The following is a 23,649-nucleotide window of genomic DNA, read 5'->3' as shown; positions in this document are numbered from 1 at the left end:
TCCAGGTCACTGATCCATTCTTCTGCTTCCTTTAGTCAGTCTACTATTTATTTATTTCATCTAATGTATTTTTAATTTCAGTTATTGAATTCTTCATCTGTAATTGGTTCTTTTCATGTTTTCTTTGTTAAGGGTGTCACTGAGGTCCTCTGTTCTTTTCTCAAGTCCGTTGAGTATCTTTATGACCATAATTTAAAATTCTCTATTAGGCATATTGCTTTCTCTGTTTTGTTTCTCTCTCTTGCTATGATTTTGTCCTTTTCTTTCATTCAGGACATATTCCTCTGTCTCCTCACTTTGTCTAACTCTCCATGTCTGTTTCTATGTGTTAGGTAAGTCAGCTATGTCTCCTGCTTCCAAAAGTAGTAGCCTTATGAAGAGGACATCCTGTAGTGCCCTGCCCTGTAGTGTCCCCTGTTCACCAGAACCTGGTGCTTCAGTGGTGTTTCCTATGTGTGTTGCTTGCACTCTGGTATAGTGACTGAGCCACTTTTGCCTTCAGTCCAGTTGTCTGCAATGGCTCTCTTTGCCTTTTGAGGGCAGACTTTGGTCCCTGTGTTGTTAGTGGGCCAGTCTGGGGCTGCCTTGGGCTTAAGTTGAGTCAGACCACCTGTTTGCCAGAGATGCAGTGGCACTGAATTGCAAGAGAACTCGGGGGTAGGGCATGTGGTGCCAGCAAGGTGTACACTGGTGGGAGGGGACCTTCAGCTCTGGGAACCAAGGCAGGCCATTTGGAGGGTACAGATCCACAAAAGTGAGTGGTGATGGGACATGCAGTATTAACAAGGCTTGTATGGGCCTGTTGTGGTAGGAGACCTGGAATTGAAGCAGGGATGGAAGGGGCATGTCCACAGGACAACACGGGAGCAGAACATACTGTTAGCAAATTAGGTAGTGAGTGTTGGCATAGTGCTGATTTCTGCAGGTGTCTGTGTGTTTATGGTGGAGGCAGGCTTGGAGGGATGTGGCATCCGCCAGCAACTTTGTTACTGGAGACGTTTCCTAATGATCCCTGCCCCTCCAGGATATGCTCTGAGATTAGCAATCAAATCCACCTCCCATATGCCCCAGGTGTTTTTCCAATTGTTACTTCTATGCTGTGTCTCCCTGGGGCCATTTTTTGTGCCATCTTTTTAAGGCCGGGACTTAGTTTCCTCTCCCCCTCGGGCTGTCCCATGAACCTCCTGATTTTTAAAATTCCAGGTTTTAAGCTTCTCCGATTTTAAGAACTCAAGGAATCCAGCCCCTCAGGTTTTCAAACCCAAATGCTATGGAGATTCATCTTCCCTGTGTGGACTCCGGTGCGAGTTTGTTTTTCTCTCCTCTTCATGCCCCAGTGTCCCTCCTCCTGTGGACACTCCTATGGGTCCATTTAGCTCCTGACCATGCCTCTGCCCTACCTACTCTCTTCCACATGGCCTCTCCTCTACATTTAGTTGTGGAGTTTGTCCTGTCAGTCTTCGGGTCATTTCCTGGATTATTTACACTGATGTGAGTGCTATCTAGTTGTTTCCCTGGAATGAGGTAGGCTTAAGATATTCCTACTCTGCCATCTTCCCTGAAAGTTTGGTTTTTGTTTTGGTTTGTTGTTTTTACTTAACTACAAACCTATGACTCAAATCACCAGTAGTTCTGACCTTATTTTTGTAAACTCAAACCATAACCCGATTAAAATCCCTAGTTTCTTCCTTTGCTTAACATGTCCAATTCCCTTCATTTATTATTTTTACATTTGTGATATTATTTTCATAGTCTGATATTACTGTTTAACTGTTTTATCATTACTTAATGAAGTGGTTAGTTGGTACAAAAGGGAAACATACTTCCCCACCACTATATACTTCACAGTACTTAGAGCCTTGTACAAACGATGTACTCTGTACAAATTTGTGGATTTTGTTTGCTTTTCATACTTTTGATTGTGGGTTGTATCTTGGAAGACCATCCATAGAGAATTGACGGGGGAGACGTGATTTCCTTTTTCCTAAGCTTTATAGGTGAATCTGTAGAGGGTTGAGGTGTTGGGGCTGGGGGTCAGATCTGGGCAATCTTTGGGAAGGGACCACGTGCTCCTGGCTGCAACAGGCACACACTCCAGCGGAGAAGACTCCTTCCTGAGACCCTAGAAATCATTCTTCTTTCCTTCCCGTTTACTTCATTTACAGGTAAAGTTGAGGCAGCATGGTGAGAATAGAATTTTCTTTGACAAATCCATTAAAAAACCAAACTTAGGATAAGACAAGGAGAGTTTTCTAAATTGTTTCAATGATTTGTAATGTCCAAATGCCAAACGTGGGCTTTATTTATCTGAGATGAAGAAAATGAGCTATTTAGCAAGCATCATGGTTCCACCCACAAATCTGACTTATTTCCTTTTCAGATAATTACAGATTTTGGTATAATAGGAGTGTTTTGTGTATGGATTTACTATCAGTAAAATACAGAAGAGCTGTTTTCCAAGCAAGGTGAAATTTAATGCCAGAATTTCAGTATTTAGATGTCTTAGTGATTGGACTATAATGATAAAGATGATGTATGAAATGCATATAGTGTATGTGTGTATAGTACTGTATGTATAATTACAGAGAGAACTTCTCTAGCAAGTGATAATATTAACTCCTTAAATGTTACAATGAATTGAAACAGCACAGTTAAATTAATGCAATGTTTTTTTGAGTCCTGGCTATAGACTAGTCAAAAAGGAAGCACATAGTTGGTGTATCTCCTCATGAGAATCATAGAAGGGCTCTTGACATTGTTTCATTCTCCCACCAGAAACAGTGGCTTAAATAGGGCCTTGTATATAACTATGTGAACTACCTTAATTATTTTATTTTTTTTTAAGGGGCTTATTACAGCAACCTGGTCAAGGTTCAAGATCACTTACTCTTTCCTTCTGGTGAAACATAATTTGGTCACTCATAAACTGTAGCATTTGGACTGCAGCCTAAAGGCTAAAAAGCCTATATCTTTCAACAAACCTAAGACAGTAACTATTCCCTCTATATTTACAGATTTTTTTTTTCTTTGCAAAAGTAATAACACTCAGTAAACAAGAAAGCGCTGCTAGCATTTTGGAGTTTTCAACTAATTCCTCAGCAAAGACAATTTACTGTGTCCTGGTTGTATTTAGTATAAAAATAAGAGGAACTTCCTAGAGACAGAAGTGATTTTTCTGGTTGGTTACCTACAAGGAGATATATTGATTTCTATTGGTAGTACTCCTTTCTGCCTACAGACGTATATGGTGTCCAGGGGTTCAGAAAACAGAGCTTTTAATTCTTTGTAACTAGTAGCATTGTATGAGAGGTATTTTGTTGTTGTTGTTTTAACTGCAACTACAAAAAATATTGCACACATCAGTTTAAAATGAATTGACCTTTTGTTTCAATGAGGGCCGTGTGTTACTTGTTATAGAGTGACTCCATTTGCCCATGCAAATAAGCACAAAGCCAGGATATTATCAGGCAATGGCAAAATTAAGAGGTAGGTCAGATTTAATGGAAACATCTGTCATTAACCCTTTTACAGAAACTGCCTCAGGGAATCCTTGCAGATAAAAGCTATGCTAAGCTATCTTACCTTGCTTTGCAGAGCTGCAAAGGGATGGCAGTCATAACGTACAAATTCTGCTCAGAGGATTTACTTTAAAGAATGTCACATTTTAGAAGTTGGGAGTAAAAAAGACAAGGCTTATTTTGTGTATTTTTCTCCTTACAAAAGACTTAAAAACTATGGAGCAATTAAGGCTGCTACTCACTTTTAGATTTCACACCAGCAGACTTATTCCCTGCTGATGGCTACATTATGCCAAGAGTGTCATCTTATTAATATCTCAAGTCGCAAATGATATATTTACATACTATTTTCTGAATTAGAAACAAAATTAGAAACAGAAAGTGGAAACAAAATTAGAAAAAAAAATAGAAACAAAGTTAGGAAAAAAAAAATATGGTAACCATAACTGCCCATGATAATATATCTTTGCCTATTTTGTGCAGCGGTAATAAAAAAGTTAATTCTGTTAACTGAACATTTATTGAAGATAATTCAATTTATGAAAATTTAACAGTCATTTGGATGCCATTTATTTATATTTCTTTAAATTATCAGTTACTAATAACAGAAACATATGAGTCAGTTGGTTTGCATTTGCAATGAAATTTAAAACACAACTTAAGAAGATTACAAGTCATGCAATAAACTGCATTTGAAAATAGTTTTTTAAAAAATTTATATAAGTGAACACAAGTATTAATAATACGAATTTGCTAGTAAGTAAAGAGAGGGGAGGAAAATCCCTAAATATCTCTACAGGAAAAAAACGAAGTAAAAAACAATGCTTCTGTCGCTTTAGCTATGTTACTCACAATAGAATTGCCCTTAAAATTATTTTGCTCCTTTTTTCTCTTAATATTTTTATTTACATGTTTGCCTTTGTTATGATATTTTATTAATTCCTTGTTCATATGACCTTTGTGTCTTTTTTCCTTAATTCTCTTTGTCTTCACACCATCCTATCATCAGTGTAGCTGGGCTTTTACTGTCATTTATATTTTTGAACGTAGGATGCATAGATTAAATTGCACCCCTCTTTTGACTGCTTCTTTTAAATACAACTTTAAGATTACCTAAGTCAAAAAGCATTGTAAAATGAACAGAATGGACATTTACCTTCCCTTTCTTTTTGGACTTTTGATATGACCTCATTCCTTTGAGTAGTAGGGGCGCGCAAATGCTTGTGCAAGCAGCTGAATGATGAACCGTTTTAAACCACACCTAACCTTCCCAAAACCATGGGACTGAATTGAGTTGAATTATTCTGAATATTACTTTGAATAGATTAAGGGGCATAAAAGAGAATCAGAGCAACCATGGGTATATATCTGCTTTTAAAAAATACAGTATTAATTTTCAACTTTAAGCATTAATATGTTTGAGAACTATTGTTGGACTTCAAAAAAAAAAAAACAAACAAGTAATGTCAAGCTCCAACTATAGAATTAAATGGACTTGAAAATATTTTACACTGTGTTTCATAATTCACCTGTTACTTCTGTATTAGTCAAGACTTAGCACTTTATTTCAAACTATAAATCATCTCTCTTGCTTTCTGTGCATGCGAAAGCGTGGATCTTTATCAGTGGGTCTATCCGTCTTAGATTGTGTGCTCCTCAAAGGGGGGGACAAGTCTTTCTGCACTGACCATTTTGTAAAGCACTTATTTCAACATGATGCAAAATTAGGCACCTAATTAGTATTTTTTTTATGACAAATGGTTTTAGTGGGCACTTACATGGTAATACTTGAATTTAGTGTGTAATTCTTCTATGTACAGGAAGGCGTGGCCAAAAACAGTTTCAAAGCAGTTGTAGCATATATGACCCTAGACCTGATTAACGATCAAGAGCATTCAGTGCTATCTTCCTGTCCCAAATCATGGTGCTCTAGGCTCTCGGTCCCAGAGGCATATATGAGCTGCTTAGTTAATTGGTAAGAAATGCAGACTTCATGGAGTACTAGCTACCTTCAAACAGCCACCAAAAACATGGTATTTACCAGTAAGAGTTTCTTTTTACTCAGTTAAATAAGCCATGGCATCTCCTAGGTGTCATTGTATTTTGTTCTTGTTTCCTGATTTGTAATATTCTTTGCATGTAATAGTTGGACAAGATGTTCTGGGGTTATTGAAATTTGGCTGAAATGTCTATTTTGAAAGAAATCTTACTTTTTCATTTTTATCAGGTTTTCATGATTCTCTTCTAAGACTCTGGTGATTAAATGCTTAAATCAAGGTCTGTCTGTAAACAAACATCTTGTTCCTAGTTCACAGGGGAAAATACTATGCCTTGAAAAGAGGGTAAATGCCATTCAGGGTGGTTAAGATTTCTCTTTGATCTTTGCAATTCCTTTGTTATGAAGAAAGAACTGTAAAATTTCCTCTCTGGTCTATAATTTGAGGCAAGACATTGACTTTTCTTTTTCACATTCTGTGGACTGTTGACCTGCATCCTAAAGACCCCTATCAGTTAGCCCGACTGTTAGGAACCCTTGCCACATTGTATCTCTCTGATAATCAGGACATGAGTCCTTGGCTTCAATCAACAGGTGCCTCTTTCTGGAAGGGTTATCTGAGGTAGAAGAACCAGTTCCCTGACTGATGGGCCTACATGGCCTAAATCTAGATTCTTAGGGTGAAACATTCTGTTGCTGATTTTTTTCCCCAAAACCCAAAATAGTTCATTATGCTAACATGACCTTTCAGCATGGTCTGCTGGAATTATCTTTTTTATCCTCCTTTTTTTTTTCTTTTTAAATTTCAGTGTATTGAATTGAATATCATCGTATGGTTCAGAATTCAAAAAGTATAAAAATGTGTACAACAACAAAAAATATTTTTCCCATTCCTGTTCTTTTGCCCAGTTTCCCCTCCCCTTGCTCCTCAAAAGTAACAGTTGTAATTGGAAACTCGTATGTTCTTCTGGACTTTCTTTACTTGCTGATGCTTTTTTAATAGGTCATACCTATTCTCTTTCTCCTAATTTATACATGTCCATGTTCGCTTGACGTTCATAAAGTGTCTTACTATGAAGTGACATTTAACAATGTGCATGTTGAATCTGGGTACTTTTTGCTTGGCTTTGCATTCATCTTTCCACTTATGTTTTGAAGAGAAATTTCATATTTTCTTTGCTCTAATTCTGGTTGCCAGGATGGCTGAATGCCATTCCTGGAAGGGGTGTGCGTTCGAATTGGCACAGACAGAACAACTGGCACGGGAAAAGGAAACCATTCCTGTGTCAAGGAGATTTATCTATTCATTATTTAAAAAATTATTATTGTTACCATCACTGACCATTCATTGTGTGCGACCCATGTCTTGGGGTACCATTTTAAAAAAGAACAAGTCATGTTCCTGGGTAATGCCTAACCTACTCCCAAGGGTCATGTTGGGGCTCTGTCTATGGTAAGATTATGATTTTGGTAGCCAGATCTTTATGAATAAGTAGCAAATAGTCTCATACTATTGTTTTCCAACTGTCCTCTGAGGAAGGCAGTAGGTTTTTTTGTAGGTGATCCTAAAGCCAGTTAGTAAAGGGAAGGGGAAAGAACATAACCCTACTACTTTTCTTTTCTTTTTCTTTTTCTTTTTCTTTTTCTTTTTCTTTTTTTTTTAATTTATTCAACAGAGAGAGAGACAGCCAGCGTAAGAGGGAACACAAGCAGGGGGAGTGGGAGAGGAAGAAGCAAGCTCATAGCGGAGGAGCCTGATGTGGGGCTCGATCCCATAATGCCGGGATCACGCCCTGAGCCGAAAGCAGACACTTAACCGCTGTGCCACCCAGGCGCCCCACCCTACTACTTTTCTAACTCTCATCCTTGTAAGATTTCTATTGGAGAACTATTTCAACAGTTTTTTTAAAAAAAGTTTGAAATCCACTGCTGTAGAAGAGTAAATGCCGTAGCTGGAGTTAAGAAATCATGTTCTTTAGTCTGCCTGTGACTCATTTTCGATTCCATGTTGCATGGGGTGCAACAATCTAATGGGAACAAGTTGCAGCCCACTTTGTGAAACCGATATGATTTTGGAAAAGTTGAGTGTAAATGTATGTTATTTAATTGACTTACACTTTTCATGCACTAGAGAAAATCACGTTTAGAGGGTCTCTGGGGGCCATTTTTGTGTAACGGATTTCTTTGTGAATGAATAATGCCCTATGTTATGTTGTCTAGGCTTGAGCATTTTATTTATAGTTTCTTTAGGGGAAGACCAGGTATCAAATAAGAGAGAGTACAGTAGTATTGACTTCCTAAAATTCCTGAAAGGTGTAACATTAAGGGATACAATATCAGAGGAAAGACAAGAAGCAACAAAGGATTGGAAGGAGTCTTATTCACAAATAATGTGTAAAGGTGGTTTCTGTATTTTACTGAGGTAGCGGAGGAAAATATAGCAGCTAAAAAAATGAACTGGCAGTAATTTGAAGGTGAGAGAATGGAGAAAGATAATCTAGTTTATTGAAGAGTTTTTACCGATTGATGGCTGTGTAATGAGGAATTTGAAAGCTCCTATATAAGTCTCTTTATGATATTTTTGTTTGACCTTAGTATTTACTTACAAATTAGGGAAAGTGAGGTATCCTAGAATTATAGTGATTAAAACATTAAAGTTGTTACTTTATATTTGGAAGTCAGTCCAGTTCATTTATGTAGGATCTGGCTGGAGTTTATATGTTAAAGGATGACTTATATAAACAATGTTTCACATGTCATTGGCATTGAATAAATGATCGCCGAATCCTCCTAAATTACATTCATATATATCCTAATAATTCTAACAGCACTAGCTGCCTTCAAATTAAATAAGTTTCGAAATGGTTAAAAATCAAGATAATACAAAATTAGAAAACTCATATTTTGTGTTTAAATTAATAAGTTAGTAAGTTAGTTACAGACATCAATAACTTATTTAAGAAAACCAAGTAGCAGCAATAACAGAAGACATAAGTTAACATTAAAATCTATTTTTTTTTATTTTTAATTTTTAAATTATTTTTAAAATATATTTTCTTTATTCATTTGAGAGAGAGAGTGAGATAGAGAGAGCACGGGGCGGGGGGCAGAGGGAGGGGGAGAAGCAGGCTCCTCGTTGAGCAGGGAGCCCAATGTGGGACTCCATCCCAGGACCCTTGAATCATGACCTGAGCCGAAGGCAGATGCTTAATCGACTGAGCCACCCAGGTGCCCCTAAAAACTAATTTTTTTAAACAAATTGAAGGTAATATAGGCAGAGATTGTTCATGTTGCAATTTTTTAAAAAATTCTATTTTATTTAGGGAGCCTGGGTGGCTCAGATGGTTGGATGTCTGCCTTTGGCTCAGCTCATGATCCCAGGGTCCTGGGATCGAATCTCACATTGGGCTCCCTGCTCAGCGAGGAGCCTGCTTCTCCCTCTGCCTGCTGCTCCCCCTGCTTGTGCTGTCTCTTGCTCTCTCTCTCATAAATAAACAAATCTTAAAAAAAATAAATTCTATTTTATTTAAACTGTAATAAGTTGAAACGCGTGTAAATTTTTTGTTTAATGCCGTCTTCTGTTTACTTTGTTTTATTAGTAGTATCTATCATTCCTTTTAAGTTCAATCTACATTCTCTTGGTTGGGCCTAAAGAAAAAACTGCAAACGGTGGACTTCCAGGGATCCCTTATATTGAAGAGCAGGTTGAGAGAGAAGAGGCAGAAAGAGGCTGAGAGAGGCCAAGCGAGAGGTGGCGAGAGTCAAGCCAGAAACTTTCCCAAAGTCCGGGGTGGCAGAGAGCTGTGGAGGTTGTGTGTGATAGTCTTAAATGCTGTAGAGTGATTAACAAGGATGAGGCCAGAAAACAGGTCAGTGGACAATGGGTTGAAAAGTGTACAGGAGAAGAAACACAGCCTGGCTTGCAGGCAGTATGGTTGTTGGTGAAAAAGAAAAGGAAGTGAGAAATAAGAGAAGTTGGGTCAACCAAAGATAGTATGACTATTTTACCACTAACTACGTGTTTCATTGCTATTTGTGACAAATAAACTCCCTTTGAAGGAAGGTTGTTTGTTTTTTTTTTTTTTTCCTCTCTCTTTTCCTAACTTACATTAAATGAATCTGGAGTGGTTGGCACTTTTTTCCAAAGACTTTTTAACAATTTGCTTGCGGCTTTTCACTTTTTGTCTACTATTTTAAATGTAAAAAATTACTGAAATAGATACTTCTGTATTGAACCAGGCTTCTACCCTCACAATGAGCACCATATGGTTATGGTGCATTATTCTTCAATTTACTCCTGAGATCTACTTGCTAGAATTTTGCTTCTTCATTTTTAAGTGAGCTTGGCCTATAGTTTTGTGTGTTAGGTGTATGTGTGTACATTACACTGCCTTAGTTGTGAGTTGGTATCAGGCTTGTGCTAACCTTGCAAAAGAATTGTGAGTCTTTTAATCATTTTAGTGTTTTGGGACTGCTTAAATCAGAAAAAAAAATTCTGTTCACCCCAGTTTTATTAGAACCAATATAAAATTATGTGGGTCAGAAAAAAACATAATCTCCTTGTGACTGGCATTTTTAAGAGATGGATCTTTAACAGTCTTTTCAGTTTCCTTTATGGTTATTGGCCTATTTACGCTTTCTATATCATCTGTCATTTGGTAATATTTCTTTAAGAAAATTATTGTTAAGATGGGGAAAATGAGTATATTTTAGGCTAAGGAGAATGAACTAGTGGATGACTAGGAATTTATGACAAAAATAGACACAGGAATCATATAATTAAGGAGAAAAATTATTCTGATGGAAAGAGTGATGGAATTAAGAATATAATTGGAAGGATCAGAAAGAAGCAGAGACAGCTATCCTTCAACTTGAGAGAAGGAGATAAAGATGGGCAAGTATAGACTAATTTAGAGGTGGAAAATTTGGTAATTAAAGGGGAAACAGAAGGGGAAAAAAAGGAAGCCAAAAGGAAAAAAAAAAAGATTTATTCATTTATTCTGTGCTAGGCATTGTGCAGTGTGCTCCGTAGACGTACTCACACTTAATCTTCACGTCACCCTATGCGGCAGGTTTTATTCTCTCCATTCCGTGGCTAAGGACACAGACAAGTTCAGTAATTTGCCCAAAGTATCACTTCTGGAATCTGTGAAACTTGTATTAGTACTTACTCAATATGATTACAGAGGTTTAATGCAAAATCTTAATTTTTGTGTTCTGTGATTGGACAGAATATATCTATTATTAAGCATATGTACTTGCATTTGTATATATCTGCATACAAGTGCATGATTGCACATAGACCTTAGGTGTATCTAAATATACAAATACATAAGATTAGGTATATATTTATATAACTCATGCAAGCAAATATCTAGGGATTTAATCTAGAAGGAGCCCTCTCTGGGTGATGAGAATATCAGTAATAATGATAACAGCTTCGTTTATTGAGCAACTACGTACTTGCTGACAATTTGCATCTTTTATGTTTCTAATCTTGCTATAATCATAAAAGGTAGAATATCGCCAATTTTATACATGAGCTTATTGAATCTTGGAGAACTTCAGAAACTTGCCTTGGGTCATGTTGGTATATTCCTGAGCAGGCATTCAAACCTAAGTTAAAGAACTGTAACTCTCTATACACCAAACATTACCTCTTTTGTGATATTCGCTTGTTATCTGTCAAGTTTGTTTAGGATATGCTTTGCTACTCTATCACTCTAATGATTACCATTCACTTCTCAGATTTAACACTGTGAGTCTTTGATTCTTAGAAGGTTGTTTTGTTATGACTCTGCTAGGTAGGTATTCTTTGCCTGTGATAGTCTGTTTGAATAATCAAACTAAAATAAAACAGACCCTCACTTTCATTGCACTGAAATGGCTAGCTCAGTACCATGCCCAGGGCATACACTCATCGAATGTTTGTTGATGATGCGTACGATCCTCTGGGTGATGCCTGCCTACTCAACAGGACTGAAGAAACTCTCTCTACACCTGCTTATTTGTACAAAAATGAAAAACGGAGCATTTTTTAAAAAAATCCTGGGACCATATGACTGGTGATTTTTCTGCTTGGCAGAAAATAATTCAATGTAGACTTTGGAAAATTCACATTTCAAGAAACTTCAAAGACATTTGTAATGATCATATACAGCCACTTACTTATCCATTCCCATTTTCTTTCTCCCTTTCACTTTTATGCCTCTGCGCCCACAGCATGTGAAAGCATTGAAAGAAAATAAGAATCTTAAACTCATAAACATACCTGCTTACCATCTGGCAGGCATCCCAGCAGTCTGGTGATCTCCTTAGTTATCCAGCAGATAGTAGAAAAACAAGAGTCCTGTGAAGATTTCACATGTTGCCATATCCCTGCCAGATGGTGATTTGTAAAACATGGACAAATTGCACTGGCTCCACTTCCCTCCGACAATCACAACAGAAACACTGTAGCAATGGTGTTTAATTTGAATGCAACTTCAACTGATTAACTTTTAAGGTGTAAACATCTAAAGGTTATCTGTATAAAATGTTTTGTTATCTCCAGAAAGCTGGTCCTTCACAAGCCTGCTATTCTGTGCACCGGTGCTTCTAGGTGTCTCCCTAAAAAAAAAAGAAAAAGAAAAAAAAAAAAAAGGAATCTATGGAGGGTCGGGAAATGTCAACATCATGGGACACTTGATTACTACCTACTGATCCTTTGCCACAGCATGATGTTTTTCTGTCATCTAATGATGGGCTATAGGACTAAAAATTATATTGACAAATTTGACAATTGGGCAACTTCACATTGGAACATGAAGAACTGAATCTGGGTAGAAGCAGGGAATTCTACTCTCTCAGTGTTAATAAAACAGTAAGTACTTTTAAAATAATACTTTCCCACTATTTCCGTCGTTCTTTGTGGTTGTCTACACAATACTCAAATCACTGGTCAGTTTAGAGAAAAATGTCAAACAAGCGGTTTAGCTTTGGGTAAATAAACTACCAGTGTGTGGTTCTAACTTTTTCCAGCAAGCTTTGGTCTGAAAGCGTAGTTGGCCAAAGAGGGAGGTCTTTCCAACTCTCTCAGTGATTCAGAGGTGCTCCTGGATCTAGCAGACCCAAGCTTTGATGATATGGAAGGAAAAAGGATAGATGATAACCAACTCTTGGCTGTTCCAGCTAGATTTGGTCAGTGTTTTCTCTTCTTAGTAGGAAATGTGCTGCCTGTTTCATCTGATGATATGGATGCAAAGGTGTTACATGAATCCTTTTTTTTTTTTTTAGCTAGAGTTTTATTAAGACATATTTACATTATCAATTTATTCATAAAGTGTATAATTCAGTTATTTTTAGTACATTCAGAGTGGGTATAAACATCACCACAATCAATTTTAGAACACTTTCATCACCCCCGAGAGAAATCCCATCCTCTTTAGCAGTCATTTCTCCTATCTCCCCCAACATTTTTCCCCTAAGCCCACCAACCATAGGTAACCACTAATCTACTTGGTCTCCATAGAGTTGCCTATTCTATTTAAATTTAAATCAAATGGAATCATATAATATGAGGGTTTTTTGCGTCTGGCTTCTTTCATTTAGCACAATGTTTTCAAGGTTCATCCATGTCCTGTTTCAATACTTTATGTTTTCTTGTTGCCAAATAATATTTCATTGTATGGATATACCACAGTGTATTCATCCATGTATCAGTTGATGGGCATCAAACTTGTTTCCACCTTTTGTGTGTGTGTGTGTGTGGAAATGTGGCCATGGGCATTTGGGTACAAATTTTTGTGTGAGTATATATATTTGTATCTTCTGGGTATACACCTAGGAGTGGAATTGCTGACTTAGTTGGTAACTCTATTTTTAATCTTTTGAAGAATGCAAGGACAGTTTTTGTTTGTAACTCCTTATTTTGTATAGGTGAGATACACGGGTGGACTCTAGACACTAAATTTCTGTAATCTGGAATTTTAGTTCCTATTCCAGAATAATGAATGGACATGGATTTTAGATTTTTTGTAAAGATTTTGGTTATTTATTTGAGAGAGAGAGAGTGAGCAAGAGAGAGCAGGAGCGAGAGGAGGGGCAGAGGAAGAGGAAGAAGCAGACTCCTCACTGAGCTGGGAGCCTGGCGTGAGTCTCGAGCCTGGGACCCCAGGATCACGACCTGAGCCAAAGGCAGATGCTTAACTAACTGAGCCACCCAGGCACCCCTGGATTTTGGAATTAGACACATCTAAATTTTAATCCTAATTTCACTGCTTATAAACTCTATGATCTTGGGCGTGTTACTCAATATATGTTAAATTTTATTCCATCATCTATAAAATAAGGATAATAACACTAATTTTGCCTCGAGTTTGCACGCATGAAACGTGATGCTGTATCAGAAAGCAGCTAGCACAGTGTTGAAAAGAGTAAATTTCTAATAAATCTTATTTTCTTTTAATAGTTTGTTATTTTTCCTTCTGTGTACCTGAGGTGTAGGAGAGGCTTAAGGAAAAACTTCTGGGCATGATTTAGGTGTTCAGGTGAGGGCTTTCTTGGCTGACTTATAGGCACCTTGGACAAAAGAATCACATTTTTATGTTTATTTTTTAGGACTATATTTATAACTTAATAATCAGAAAACATTAAAAACAACATGTACAAAACATTGCTGTAACTTTCAAGAGTTTGGTGTTAAAAATGAGATTTTTATTGAGATTCCTATGCAGTTATGTCTACCTCGTTTTAATATTTAGGGGCCCATTTCACATGTAGACCATCCCATAAGGAATTGAAATGAGAAGGAAGTATGATTCTGAGGAGTAATTTCTTTGTCGTTGTTGTTTTGTTTTGTTTTAACTGAGGTGTAGTTAGACATATAACATTGTGTATGTTTAAGGTGCACTGAAGATAATTTCTAGTCAGAGTTCCAAAATGAAGTATTTATATAAAGAAACAAATAATTTATGATTTTCAAATATCGGGCCCTTGGCCAACCCAGAATAGTGATGTCCACTTAGGTCCATAGACACGAGTGGGGCTTCCTCGAGGAGGTGTTATGTCACAAACATCTGAAGTCTTTAAGATGTCATTAGGGACGTCCTCCTGACTTCAGCATAAGCCATGCTCACAGCACACAGAATGATATGCGTGTTGAAAAATCATTAGCAAAGTGGATTGCATCATCTTCCCAAGAATGGAATGCCCGCGTGAAATAATTTTCTGCGCGCACAAAATCCAGCCTTACATGTAACCTAAATGCTTTTTGCCTCATTTAAAGTCCATTTCCATTAAATTCATTTTCCTGAGTCAAAAGTATTAAAAAGCATGATAATCTGTTAAAAGAACAGAAAAATATATATCTAGATTAGCCAGTTTTCTCTCTGTTCCCCACTCTTTGACTATCCTAGACAGGTTTAGCTCAGCATAAATAGTGTGACCACAGTAAAACCAAGATGTTTTCTTTTACCATGTCTTTGGGTGGCCATCCTGCTGACCCTTTGAAACATTAGAGGTATTTGAAAAAAACCAAGAAGTTTTATTCACACCTCCAAAGTTGAGGATGGGGGAGGGGATGGGAGCGGTGGGAGGGTGGCAGGGTGGGGGGATATAAATGGGTCAGGAGATGTCGTCCAGATATATTCTTGTTTATAGTTAAATTAAGACAAATTTTAGACTTTTTTTTCAGAGAAAATTTTAAAACTTTTTATGGCTTCAAGTTTCAAGTTTAGGTATCATTAAGTTTCTTTTATTAATAATGAACTTGATTTTACTAATTGTATGCACTATCACCATTCTTCTATATTTTCGTGTCAAACCAAAGAGGAATATTTGAATTCTGGTAATTATTCCAAATTAAATTATTAAAAACACACTACAATTATGATATCATAAGTATTAATAAGGTTTGTAAACCCTTCTCCCAGACAACTCATGCTTTCTTTTAAAACTAAATTTAAATTTCAAGCCTAGATTACTTCATAGTGTCATTTTAAATCGATAACATCTGGAAGAGGGGGAAATAGTTCCCCTTTCAGCTCCTCAGAACAGATTTCATTTCAAACCCCGCCAGAAAACTTAGACCCACTACAAGATTAACTTTTGCATCACTACTTTTTTTTTTTTTTTTTATTCTTTCCTTGCCCACTCCTCCCCTCTGGTTATATTTTCCTCCTCTGCTCTTAAATGTGTCTATTACCCTCAGGCTTTGACCTTGGGCAGACTGTGAGCACAAAGTCATGTTATTTAGAGTGAAGTAACACCAGTAGTCAGGAAGGAACAATGTAGTTCAAGCCAGATAAAATAAATCTCTCATTTCCTGTCAAGGGACTGAGCCAAAAGCAATGATGAGAGACAGAGGGGGCAAACCGCCACAACTCGAAACACAGACGCTTGGGATAGACACAACCACAGGCCTCCTTTGAATATAGACAACAAAACCAACAACAGCCAGAGTGACAGGAGACACATAATAGCTATGGGATAAACCAAAACATAAAACGGAGGGGGATCTGTGCAATTCCCTGGCCACAGAAAAGACATATTTGGATTGCTTGAGTGGGAATCTTGAGAACACCCTGAAACGTGGGAGGGGTTTCCTTGTACAGACTGGGAATTTCATAAACTTGGGAACGCACCTGTGTGGCTGCCACTTTCGACCAAGTCAGCTTTTGAATGAAAACCGTGCATGCTGATTTGTGAGTAACTATGAGTAACTGCACATTGAAATTTGCAAATAGCCATGAGAAGGAATTCCCATATTCAATTCAACAGACTTCCATAGTGGTTATCACTGTACCCACCTTTAAGAAAGTTGCCTTTTGAATGGCTGCTGATTTATTAAACAAACACCAATAGAGTGCCTGCTGGTGCTGTTTAAAGTTATTTCAAATATTTAATCCTTTTAATCCTTAAAACAACTCTAAGAGGAGGCATTGTTATACTCTCATTTTATAACTGAGAAGCTTGAGAGGTGAAGTAACTTACTTCAAGTCACATGGCTAGTGAGTGATTGATCCTAGATCGGAACCCAAACAGTGGGGGTCCAGAGTCTACTCCCTTAATTACTATGCTTCGCTGAATACACAGCCATACTCCACTAGCATGACATTTTACTAATCTTAGTTGTTTGCAAGTCCTGCTCAGATTCTTTTGAAAGCCATTATTTGTTTCAGAAGCACAATGAGACTTCTGCATGCTCACGTCAGATCCAGAAGAAATATTTAAAAGGAAAAAAATAGTGAGAACATGCTACATTCATTAACAATGCTGGGCATTTCACTTCAGTTCAAAGCTGTTCCAAGATAGTAAGGGACTCGGAGTTCATTCATTCATTCATTTGTTCCTTCAATAAATGCTCATTATTGAGTGCTACTACATGTTAGACACTATGATGAGTGACAGAATAGTCTCCTGGCTGACACACAATCAAGGATGTATTTTAGGTCTAATTTGTAACAGCATATACTGCGTAGACATCCTCACGAGGACAGAAAAGTTCTTAAAGACCAATATTAGTTTATATTTGGAGACAGGATTTTTTTTAACTCAATAAGATAAATGCCTTTTGAATCAAACATTTAGAAGTTATCATGTGGAGATGTAAACGTTCTTTAAGATTGTGCACCAAAGACTCTGAACACTCACTGCTGTATTGACAATAGCCATACATACTTAAGAAAGGAGCATGCCTCGTTGTGCGAATGTCTGTCAGAAGCATAAAAGTCTTAATATGTACTCTTCTGTGATCCTCTTACACCTTCTAGACTGGAAAAGGTAGCAGTATTTTGTCTCTTACTATACACTGCGTATAATTCAATTATTGTATGTAACATATGACACTATACTTATCTAGTAGATGCAGCATTATACTTACCTGCTAAGCTAAGTTTTCTGAGTAGAGTATCGTGTTCTCCATCTCTGTGTTCTAATACCTGTCATTGTACATGGCATATGGAAATTAGTTAGTATATAATTGTTAAATGAATGGATGAATATAGTGTGCACATACATGTAAATCAAAGGCATGCACATATGTTTTATATGTGTGATATGCAAATCATGGATGGTCCAAGGCAAATTACGCTATTAAAGGCAATGATTGTTCCTTTTATAAAATAACAATAATGATATAATAGATAATTTATTTGAACGCTTGCTATAGAAGGCCTAGTAACACCTGTTTCTATGTTTAGCATGGGTTATTTCATTTAATCTTTATCCTAATTCAATGAAACATGTATATGCTTCGTTATAAGGTCAAATTAAAAATGACCATAAGTGATGGGCTGTTTTACTTTAAATATTATGTAATTCAATTCATTCTGTTACTTTTACTAATGGAAATGTCGGGAAAATAGGAAATATATATTGTTTTCCTCAACTTCTAAGATAGAGTAGTCTAAGTTCAGGAGTTTACTATAGCTCACATTTATGTTTTTGTGAGCAAGTCCGTAAAATTTTCCATATCCACAAAGAGGAAAACTCATGTAGATTGGGAAAGGTTTTGGTTGGGCACTGTATGGTTGTGTGAGGAAACTTGTGCATTGTTAGGATGTAAAAAACACAGAAATGCCCCCATAATGGACTTGGGGGACCCTTGCCTTAACCCCTGGAGCAATTCAGGAAGGAAAATCCCTGGGACTGTTCAGACCTCTGGGTGGAGCGGATGATCACTCCAGCGCCATCAGGCTTTCATTTGAACTAGAAATATGCCTTTTATAGACTCCAAACTTTATTTTAAAAGGCAGGCTTTTGTATTATTATATGTTTAGTAATCTGTTCGCATATGATGCCTAGGCAGAATACAAAATATTTGAACAAACTGAGAAATTAACTCAGACATTCAGATATTTTGTTTCCTGATGCCCTTAATAGTTGCACAAACAGGTACCTGATAAATACTGGCTAGATTTTTGCTCTCCGATATTTATTGACCTTTTTACCTCTCTGCTTTGTCTTCTGTTGACAGAAAATGGGACTTTTGCTTAATCTAACCCAGGATGTTTCCTTTAAACAAAAACAATTGCTTCCTTTCTACAGGAAATTTATGAACCAGAAAGTCTGTGGAAACAATTCATCTCTTCTTTAGGTAGTTTGCAACACAGTGTGAACCTAAGGCCATCTCAGGCTCTGAGGGGGAGCAGTATCAATTATTTTTATATGCCTCAACATGGTGTTATCTATTCCTTCTCTCCTCCACTAATATTCATATTTAGGACATGACAATTGAACTCTGATAAATATTAGATAGTGCATTATTTAAGAAACAGGTTTGCTGAAGGTTCTGTGTGCTTCACAAAAATGGAAAATGAAATCTTTGAAAAATAAAGAATTTCAAACCTCAGCACTGTATTGTAACCAGGAGTAAAAGATGAAGCTCGAATAAAAAACATTCTCTTCATGGACCAAAGATGATAATAAAAAATACATACCTATTGGTGGATTTCCTTATCTATCTTCATGAGGAAACACCCAATGAAATCAAGTATCATGATCAAAACCATTAGAAGGAAGTAATTTTTTATGCAACATACAACTAAACTATAGAATTCATTGCTGCTGGCTATCATTGAAGAAAATGGCATAGTAAGTATACTTTTTTTAAAAGGATGAATCATTTTTATGAATATGGAGAACACTGTAATTACATTATTTATAGAAACTTTAAGAGATTCCAGTCACTCACACTTCAGAACAGATCAATAGCTTGGTCAAGAAGAAACATTTCCAAATTTTGTTAGCATAACACACTCGTTCTATTTTTGAACCTCTAGATTCTGCTAAGAATATTGGGCAATATTCGAGACAGATTCTGGATTAGGATAAATATTGGAAAATCTTTTGACCAACTTTAACTGCTTTATTACCACCTTGCATACATAATACTATAAAGGTACATACTGATATTATTATGCTAAAGTTAATGCATAATCATTAGAACCAACAACAATACCAGGGCTTCCTAAAACTTGTATTCTTTGTTTATGTACCTTGTGTGTGTCCTTAGTTCTTATTTTTGTAATAAAAATACTATGTTTATCCAGTTATACATTAATTTTTTTCATGATAGTTGAAGACATTTATAAATGGTTAAACGCGGTGTTGGCAATGCAATAGATTAGCCTGTCTGATGACATTGGCATGAATTTTTTTTTTAATAAAAAAAAATTGAGATGCATACCTAGTTTCCATAGTAAGATTAATATCAGCAAGTTTAGAAAACAAGTGTTCGCTTCTATTGTATCTGTGTAGTTTAGCTTCCTACGGGACTGAGCCACTTCCGATTAGACACAATAGGCAATTGATAAAGCTTTCTTGATTAAATGAATGGCTTTTCCTTGGTGATGTTTTTAATTTAATATGCTTAATATATTCTCTTCCTTGTATTTATGCCATTAGAAAAAATATGAAAGATTTCAAACGAATAGGGGAAATTAATATGTATTTATTGTGGGACTTGGATAAAATTTTTATCGATCTGAAATGCTGAAGTTATTCTACAACCATTATACCTGGAGAAATACTTAACCATTTTTGCAGCCATTTGGGCTTTAACTATCTTAAATATACAGGTTTTTCTTTTTATTATTAAATGTGAGCCATATCAGATTTGTTAATGTACAAATGAGAAGATCTTATTTTAAATTTACTTTTCTGGTTGCAACAATGTTGCAGAGGGCTTTTTGTTTGTTTCTCTAATCAATGAATTAAGAATAGCCCTTTGCATCTAACTCATCTGTGTTATTATCTCTCCAATGTTGACTTTAGTGAAACCTTGAACAGTCACCACTACACAATATACTTTAAAGTTTTAAAAGCTATTTGCTTTGGCTTGTTTTAGTCTAGCAATTGAGAAATTATTTAGTCATAGTCGATCTTACTTAAACACAGGAAAAACCATCAAATCATCATCTCTTTTTGAATCTCTATTTTTTTTTTCGGGAGACTTCATTACTTCTGGGGATATAAGTGACTCATATGTGTTGGGAAAACTCACAGTTTCCATGATTGCTCATATTTTTTGACTTTAATATTTACCATTAGAAATTATATTTTATCCTGCTATGGATATGGGAAAGAGGAAGAGCTCCTGAAGTCTCTTTCCCAATAAAACTAGGATTGGATAGCCTATGGAACAAATACAGGTAAGTTTTTCTCATTTTGATGCTAGGAATCAGAAGAAATTATAACAAACTAGTTTTAAAAACCAGTGAAAATTGTGAGAATAACAATTTGTAATTTTTAATTGAGATGTCCCCATGAAGATCATAGGGAGCTCTGCAACTTGGTTGAGCCCAATGTGATTACACATCTGTAAACAGGGCTGAGGCACTGTAAATATTGATGAAAGTATTACGGCTTAGAATACTCAGAAATAGCAGACAAACTGATTTCCATTCATTCTCTCTCTCATGTACCACTCAAGAGTGAATAGTACAAAGTTGAATTATTCTCTGTTGGACCTCAAATCTATAATATGTAATTTCTCACTATGGGCAGTGAAAGAAAAATCTTCTGTCTTTTTTTATCTTCCTTTACTTGAATTATATGGGGCTCTACCTGGGTCTCTTTTTTACTCTTTTGGAAAAATACAAACCAACGTGGGGGTTGCAGTTTCCATTATGTCAATAGGCCTCAAGAATGTGGCAATATTTGGTTGTGCAATTAATTTGTTTCACAAAAGGAAGAGCCCTCCTTAGGGTTTTTGGAGCTGACACTGGAACTCCCCAAACCCAGTCACATGCCACAGGATTGTGGTGAAATCCTGCTCTGGGGGTCACCGGGAATCACAACAGAGAGATTCCCTCTTGACCCCGGGTTTCTAGAGTTGGTATTGTCACTGTTCCACAAGGTAACAGGAAAGCCTGGGTGGGATGAATATTCAGGACCACTGAATTCCTCCTCCCTGCCATGGGAGAGATTCCGTGGACTCAAGGCACATGTTTTGCTTTGAAGAAACCTCCACATCCACATGGTTTCTGGCTGAAAGAAAAGTTTATTTGGTGACTCATTTATCTCTATCTTCCTCTGTTAATTTCAGTAGGGTTTTGTTTTTGCTTCTAGAAACTGTATAATTAAAGCTCTCTAAACATTAAGAAAATATACAGGACAGTTCTGTCATGTTTCAAATTTCCATTTTTACCTTTTTCTCCTTTGTATCTCTTTTCGGGGAAGAGGGAGCGAGTGACTATTTAGCATCATGCATGATTCCTTATGCATTTACCTGCCAAGTTTAGCTTACTACTTTTATTAGTATTTTGCGTTAAAAAAATGCAGTAGACCCAGTAGTAAGTATCATTAAGTGTATGTTGAAAATTATAGCACATAGTGCCGCTAAAGTAGAGAAGGAGTGTTGGAAATTGTTAAACAGACACCAATTAGTGTCTATTTTGAGGAAATATTTTAGTAAAAATGAAGAAATAATTCTTGCAAACATAGATATGTACAAGTGCAATTTATGGGATGTAACTTTTTTTTCAAAAAATGTTATATTTAACTTTTGGAATAGAAATAAGTTCGACTAGAATATTTTGAACTTTTTAAGCTAAATATCACTTAAATGATATATTTCATCATATACTTCTCACTGCATTTTATATTTGCCAGCCTCTTTGACACTCCCCCAGTAGAACTATGATTATGGAACAAAAATTTTTCAGTCAATATGGGGACAAGGTGGCTCTTCCCTTTCCTGAACTCACTTAGCTCTTTTTGCTATAGTTGATTCACAGTGAATTTATATACCGATTCACATAATTATTGATTAAAGTCATGAAATGTTATTATCTTCTATGTATGGGAATTCCTCTTGTGCTATCAATGACAATGCCAAGAAACAGGCTTCAAGATGGTTAATTTCTAGGTATCAACCTATCTACTTTATCAGGATTCACTCTTTTGCTATCTATATATCTGCTCTATATATGTATATATATGTTATTTATTTGAATTGTCTTAAGTGAATACTTGAATAGCTTGCAAGGGTCAAAGAGAGTTCAAATGATAGAAAAATGGTTTGTTATTTTCTCCCTTCCCCTCCCCCCTATCGCTAATGCTAACTGATGAAGAGTGCAGGCAGTGTCCTTCAATTTAAAGAGACAACCTTGTTCATTTGGAGGGTGTGAATGCCATTCTTGTGAAATACTGTAAATAGTAATTCACAAAAGGGTGACTTTTTTATTGCTTTTACATTGATAACATGCCTTGTGAAGACTTACAGTTATTCTGCTGAATTTAAGAAAGATAAGAACGGAATGTGTGTGTTAATTTAAACATCTGTATGTACAATAAGATAATCCTTTATTATCTGGAAATCAGATCCTTTTACATGTTTACCAGTATCAAATAACTTTTAAGGTTGGTATCCAATATTACTCGATTTTTCCTTCAAGCGCCTTCCTGAAATATTGAGAGAAGGCCTATGATCACGATATAAATCACTGAATGTACAGTTTATAAAAATGCATTTGAGTCACATCTAGAAGTCTGACTTGCCACAGCAGTATCAGATTGCCGAGCAAACATTAGCAAGCCAAGGACTGAGTGTTGATGTCCACCGAAATAGGGGCCCAGTTTACTGTGTATTGAATTTGTAGGCAGCTTATTATTCAGCTAGATAAAAACATAATGCCCACGTTTGAAGGTGACTGGTGAGCATAAAAATTACAGACTGATGCAGTTCTCAAGACACATCCCAGAGCAATCCCAGTCAGTTACCTTTGCAGATTAACCCTGTGTAGCTTCACAGTATTTAATCATTTGGTAGGTACAGTAGAAGCATTTAAGAGTTTGAATGCCAAAAGCTGTTAAGTAAGTGTAGTGTTGGAATGTTTAATGGCATTAATTATCATTTATACTTGAACCTACTCCTCCTTAAGGCCCAGGAGGCAGTGACTCACTGGGTTGTCATTAACTGTCATTATTGCTAGTAGAGTCAACTTCCTATTCATACAAATAAAGAAAAAATTAATGGTGAGAAGCACGTCATTCTATAATACGGTATTGCTGTTGCTAACTAACTTATTCTGTTTTAGAATCCTATTGGCATTTTGAAATGTAGATGAATCTCAATATTTTCATCACTACAGCTTAAACAATTTCTCTGTGTGTGTGCGTGTGTGTTTGATTTTTCTTTTTGCTAGCATTCTC

The 23,649-nt window shown here is 36.4% G+C and overlaps 1 protein-coding gene and 1 long non-coding RNA gene across 31 annotated transcripts in view; one reads left to right on the top strand and one right to left on the bottom strand.

The window, feature by feature from the left end:
• Positions 1-16,730, bottom strand: part of LOC130541863 (uncharacterized) — a 44,796-nt gene extending 28,066 nt beyond the window's left edge. The window contains exon 1 of the long non-coding RNA XR_008955935.1: positions 11,786-16,730. This is a non-coding gene — a long non-coding RNA (uncharacterized LOC130541863). The remainder of the gene's footprint in view (positions 1-11,785) is intronic.
• SOX5 (SRY-box transcription factor 5) overlaps positions 1-23,649 on the top strand; it is a 964,448-nt gene that overhangs the window by 467,869 nt on the left and 472,930 nt on the right. The window contains exon 1 of one of the 30 annotated variants that reach the window (XM_044385176.3): positions 16,730-20,645. The exons of the other annotated variants lie outside the window; for them this stretch is intronic. The gene's annotated coding sequence lies outside the window, so the exon portion shown is untranslated. Of the gene's footprint in view, positions 1-16,729; positions 20,646-23,649 lie in introns of those variants that run through there. 30 annotated transcript variants of the gene reach the window in all.

The sequence above is a fragment of the Ursus arctos genome, unplaced genomic scaffold (genome assembly GCF_023065955.2).
Source record: "Ursus arctos isolate Adak ecotype North America unplaced genomic scaffold, UrsArc2.0 scaffold_26, whole genome shotgun sequence".
NCBI lineage: Eukaryota > Metazoa > Chordata > Mammalia > Carnivora > Ursidae > Ursus > Ursus arctos.
Note: the sequence above shows the minus strand (reverse complement) of the source record. Positions and strands in the feature narration are given on the sequence as shown.